We start from the raw sequence: 6,000 nt of genomic DNA on the forward strand, positions 1-6,000 counted from the left end.
TTCACCCTCAACAGAGAAAAATCTCCTAACCATGCCTAAGTTCTGCTATTAGGAATAATCAGTATTAATAAGAGGAATGTTTGTTGGTTTTATAAATGCTCTATTAAAACAACTGCCAAAATCAAAAAGCAAAACATCTAAACCAACTCTCCAGAGCTTTGTAAGGAAGGCACTATAAACAACAGATACATTTTGCTGCATACATAGTATCTCAACTTAATATATACTTGGAGAGGGAATGAATAATTCAAGGAAACATCCTGGAGGGAGTTCCCTGCTGACCCAGTGGCTAGGACTCAGTGTTTTCACCTTGGTGGCTCAGGTTCAATCCCAGGTCAGGGAACTAAGATACCACAAGCAGGACACTACAGTCAAAAAAAGAATGAAAAAAGAACAACAAAAAAGGAAATATCCTGGAATACAGGGTTACCATCACTGGGCAATGAACCACATAATGCTTATTTTTATTAATTTTTATTAAAATAAAAGTTTCAAATAAATAAAACCCATTTTGACATGTCTTAACAACTGTGGAGAAAATTTTCCACTATAGAGATTTTTATATCACTTCTAAGTAAAGGAACTTGAACCAAGGAAGGTATGACATAAGAAGTTTGATAATTCCATTAAATAACCAAATCCTACATGCCAAGAGCATCTTTGATATGAGACTCATACACAGAAACACCTTTCAGTATAGGTGATATTTTCCTTAAGAATACCAATAAGCATGGTTGTATTTTGAGTATTAAGTACTTCAGCCTATCTGATTTTATTTCCATTGTAAAAAAAAAAAAAAAAAAGTTTTGAGACAAGAAAGCAGATAATATCTGTTTGTTTTCATGATTGAAAAGAAGGATTAGGAGGAAAAATAAATTCCTTATGGCCACATAAGGGTTTTTCAAGTGTAGAAATCAGATTCTGGACTCCCAGTCTGATGTCTTTCTAATAGTACTTGTTGCTATTTGTCCTAAATTGGCAGAAAGACCCAAGATACTTAGTCCTTTAGTTCTCAGAATATTTTTGGTAGCGGTAAGCTCTCAAAAACAAACAACAACAACAAAAAAATACATGAAAATTATAAGGCAAACAATTTCAGGTAAAAACAGAACTGATGTAGTAGACGTGAAGGAGGCAGGGGACCAAGAGGCCTGGCCACAGCGCTCCTCCATCCACAGGAGGGCAATTTAGAGCACCACTGGAAAACTACTTGCTCCTTTTACACATGAGAAAGTAACCAAGTGATTTGTCCAAGAAGCTCAGTTAGTGACTTCACATCTCCTGACTGGTAATCAAATGTGCTTCCCCTTCCTCTACAATGTCTTCTAGGTCACGTGGGTGTTGACAGCCCTGGTTACCCCCTCTAAGTCAGCCTCCTGCTCTCATGTCCAGCCGTCGCGCCTGCCACACACTGCTTCTCTAAGCATGCTCAACTACTTGTGGTTTTCCAAATCCACCATGCCAAGCCTCTGACTTCTTCACATGGCTTTCCTTCTGTCTGGAAAGTTCTCTTTGAAAGCCCTCTTTCTCACCTTTCTTACCTGTACAGATCCACCAAATATAAGTTTACCTAGCACTGACTCTAGAGATCATGACACCACCTCACCTCTCATGGGTCCCATTCCCAAAGTTAGGGAGGAATTTTAGTCAAATTTTACTTTTCCTTTTCTCATCATGCTTGCACTTTTACCAATTGCTTTTTGAGGGGGACTTTCACCTTCACTAGCACTTTGAACCGATTCAGTGTCACAACAACAACAACAAATTGTTGAAAGAAGAAATGCAAAAATGAAGGAATGCTATTTTCTAAGTGGTTTTTACAAAACGCATGAACATGGGAGAACATGGTATACATTTCAGTAGAAGTGGGAACTTGCTGCCTGTGCTGTATCATGCCGCCAGGAAACAGGGCAGCCATGAGCGTCAGCAGCTCCTAATTCACAGCTCTCAAACCTTCCATTACCATAAGAGGAGAACCTTGCCAGATACCTATATTAAACAATCTAAACTTTTATTCATCAATTTGAACAGAAAACCAGAACCAGCAAGCATTTGAGGAAAACCCATAGCATTAAAAAGAAAAGAACAGATAACTAAATAGGGAAAGAAAAGAAAGAAAACCATGGTGGGGAAATAAATATTTAAGAAAAAAAGAAAGAGAAGTTGTTGTTTGTTATTTTTTTCATTTATTTGTTACTCTTTATGAGACTCAAGGGACTACTGTTTTAAGAAAACAAAAATAGGTTTCTCTGAAAATATACCTATAAAAGAAAGAAGAGTTTTTATATAATTTGAACACTGAAATGAACAATTTAATAGATGCCCTCAGTAACCAAATGCACATGGATACAGATTAAGTCATACACTGAAAATGAAGTGAAAATGTCTGTTTTAAAATCTAATACATAATAGATTGTGAAGAAACATCTATATGAAGGCTCAAAATCCTTAGTTTGCCCTTGGTTTTTTTAACTTCTTTTGCTTTTAAGGTAAACAATATAATGATTTAATTAAAATTATGTCTAATAAAATATATTTTCAGTATACACAACACTCACAAAGCTGATAGGATAAACTAGTACATTAGTGGTGTGAAATCCTTTTGGAGAACAATTTTACTGCACTTTTTAAGAACCATAACATTTCCATTGTACTTTTACATTTTTCACCTCAGGCAAAAGTACTGGGAAACTAACATATAGTGTTGAAGAAATAAATCCTAGAATCTTTTTTTCCTGAAGCTAAGCTATCTTTATTTCCCAAATTTATTTTTTTAGTTTTATATGTTACTTAATGGTTTTGATTATTCTTGACATATCTCAGATTGTTATGTGCATTCATTTAATTTAGCTTTAATGCTGATGCTCAACAGAAGACTTATTTATTAAGAAAGAAAATATTTTTCCTTTCCTCTATACTTGTTTACTGGAGGTAAACTTAGGCCAGCGATTTAATTTCCCCTTCTCTAGAAGTTTAATTCAAATTAATAATCCCGAGGAAGGAAAACTTGTTTGGAAAGCTATTCTTTGCAATATAGTTTATAATAGCAAAATCAGCAACAATCAAAATACCCAATATTAGTGGGATATTTAAGTAAGATGACCTACAAGACCATTTGGAACTAACACCCAAAAAAGATGTCCTTTTCATTATAGGGGATTGGAACGCAAAAGTAGGAAGTCAAGAAACACCTGGAGTAACAGGCAAATTTGGCCTTGGAATACGGAATGAAGCAGGGCAAAGACAAATAGAGTTTTGCCAAGAAAATGCACTGGTCATAACAAACACCCTCTTCCAACAACACAAGAGAAGACTCTATACATGGACATCACCAGATGGTCAACACCGAAATCAGACTGATTGTATTCTCTGCAGCCAAACATGGAGAAGCTCTATACAGTCAGCAAAAACAAGACCAGGAGCTGACTGTGGCTCAGACCATGAACTCCTTATTGCCAAATTCAGACTCAAATTGAAGAAAGTAGGGAAAACCACTATACCTAAAACCACTAGGTATGACCTAAATCAAATCCCTTATGATTATACAGTGGAAGTGAGAAATAGATTTAAGGGCCTAGATCTGATAGATAGAGTGCCTGATGAGCTATGGAATGAGGTTCGTGACATTGTACAGGAGACAGGGATCAATACCATCCCCATGGAAAAGAAATGCAAAAAAGCAAAATGGCTGTTTGGGGAGGCCTTAAAAATAGCTGTGAAAAGAAGAGAAGCAAAAAGCGAAGGAGAAAAAGAAAGATATAAACATCTGAATGCAGAGTTCCAAAGAACAGCAAGAAGAGATAAGAAAGCCTTCTTCAGCAATCAATGCAAAGAAATAGAGGAAAACAACAGAATGGGAAAGACTAGAGATCTCTTCAAGAAAATCAGAGATACCAACAGAACATTTCATGCAAAGACAGGCTCAATAAAGGACAGAAATGGTATGGACCTAACAGAAGCAGAAGATATTAAGAAGAGGTGGCAAGAATACACAGAAGAACTGTACAAAAAAGATCTTCATGACCCAGATAATCACGATGGTGTGATCACTCACCTAGAGCCAGACATCCTAGAATGTGAAGTCAAGTGGGCCTTAGAAAGCATCACTACAAACAAAGCTAGTGGAGGTGATAGAATTCCAGTTGACCTATTCCAAATCCTGAAAGATGATGCTGTGAAAGTGCTGCACTCCATATGCCACCAAATTTGGAAAACTCAGCAGTGGCCACAGGACTGGAAAAGGTCAGTTTTCATTCCAATCCCAAAGAAAGGCAATGCCAAAGAATGCTCAAACTACCGCACAATTGTACTCATCTCACACGCTAGTAAAGTAATGCTCAAAATTCTCCAAGCCAGGCTTCAGCAGTATGTGAACTGTGAACTTCCTGATGTTCAAGCTGGTTTTAGAAAAGGCAGAGGAACCAGAGATCAAATAGCCAACATCCGCTGGATCATGGAAAAAGCAAGAGAGTTCCAGAAAAACATCTATTTCTGCTTTATTGACTATGGCAAAGCCTTTGACTGTGTGGATCACAATGAACTGTGGAAAATTCTGAAAGACATGGGAATACCAGACCACCTGATCTGCCTCTTGAGAAATGTGTATGCAGGTCAGGAAGCAACAGTTAGAACTGGACATGGAACAACAGACTGGTTCCAAATAGGAAAAGAAGTACATCAAGGCTGTATATTGTCACCCTGTTTATTTAACTTATATGCAGAGTACATCATGAGAAACGCTGGACTGGAAGAAACACAAGCTGGAATCAAGATTGCCGGGAGAAATATCAATAACCTCAGATATGCAGATGACACCACCCTTATGGCAGAAAGTGTAGAGGAACTCAAAAGCCTCTTGATGAAGGTGAAAGTGGAGAGTGAAAAAGTTGGCTTAAAGCTCAACATTCAGAAAACAAAGATCATGGCACCTGGTCCCATCCCTTCATGGGAAATAGATGGGGAAAAGTGGTAAGTGTCAGACTTTATTTTGGGGGGCTCCAAAATCACTGCAGATGGTGATTGCAGCCATGAAATTAAAAGACACTTACTTCTTGGAAGCAAAGTTATGACCAACCTAGATAGCATATTCAAAAGCAGAGACATTACTTTGCCAACAAAGGTCCATCTAGTCAAGGCTATGGTTTTTCCAGTGGTCATGTATGGATGTGAGAGTTGGACTGTGAAGAAAGCTGAGGGCCAAAGAATTGATGCTTTTGAACTGTGGTATTGGAGAAGACTGTGGAGAGTCCCTTGGACTGCAAGGAGATCCAACCAGTCCATTCTAAAGGTGATCTGTCCTGGGTGTTCTTTGGAAGGACTGATGCTGAAGCTGAAACTCCACTACTTTGGCCACCTCATGCGAAGAGTTGACTCATTGGAAAAGACTCCGATGCTGGGAGGGATTGCGGGCAGGAGGAGAAGGGGATGACAGAGGATGAGATGGCTGGATGGCATCACCGACTTGATGGACATGAGTTTGGGTGAACTCCGGGAGTTGGTGATGGACAGAGAGGCCTGGTGTGCTGCAGTTCATGGGGTCGCAAAGAGTCGGACACTACTGAGCGACTGAACTGAACTGAACTGATAGAGGGTGACTACTTTTAAAGTCACAAAGGAAAACTTACATGTTTAATGTACTATGGTTTTCAGAATTTTTACACACACATACACACACAATTATTCAGTTCTCAATTCTCTTCAAAGCAAAGATTAAAGTAGATAAAAGGAATAGGTATTACCATGCTTTTTTACAGTTAAAGATAAAAGGGTTAAATTAACTTCTTAAGGTACTATGGGGCACAGAATGAAACTCACCATAAACCTTCCTTCTACATAATTATCATCTTATGATAGCATATGATATTAGAATAATTCATTATATATTTACCTACAGAGATAAGTGGCTTCTTTTTGGTCTTCAAAACGCAGCAGAAAGTTTAATTCTTTATAGTTTTATTTGTTCATTCTTTTTTTAGCAATAAAAATTTGAAGACACACTAT

The sequence above is a fragment of the Bos mutus genome, chromosome 1 (assembly GCF_027580195.1).
Source record: "Bos mutus isolate GX-2022 chromosome 1, NWIPB_WYAK_1.1, whole genome shotgun sequence".
Classification (NCBI taxonomy): Eukaryota; Metazoa; Chordata; class Mammalia; order Artiodactyla; family Bovidae; genus Bos; species Bos mutus.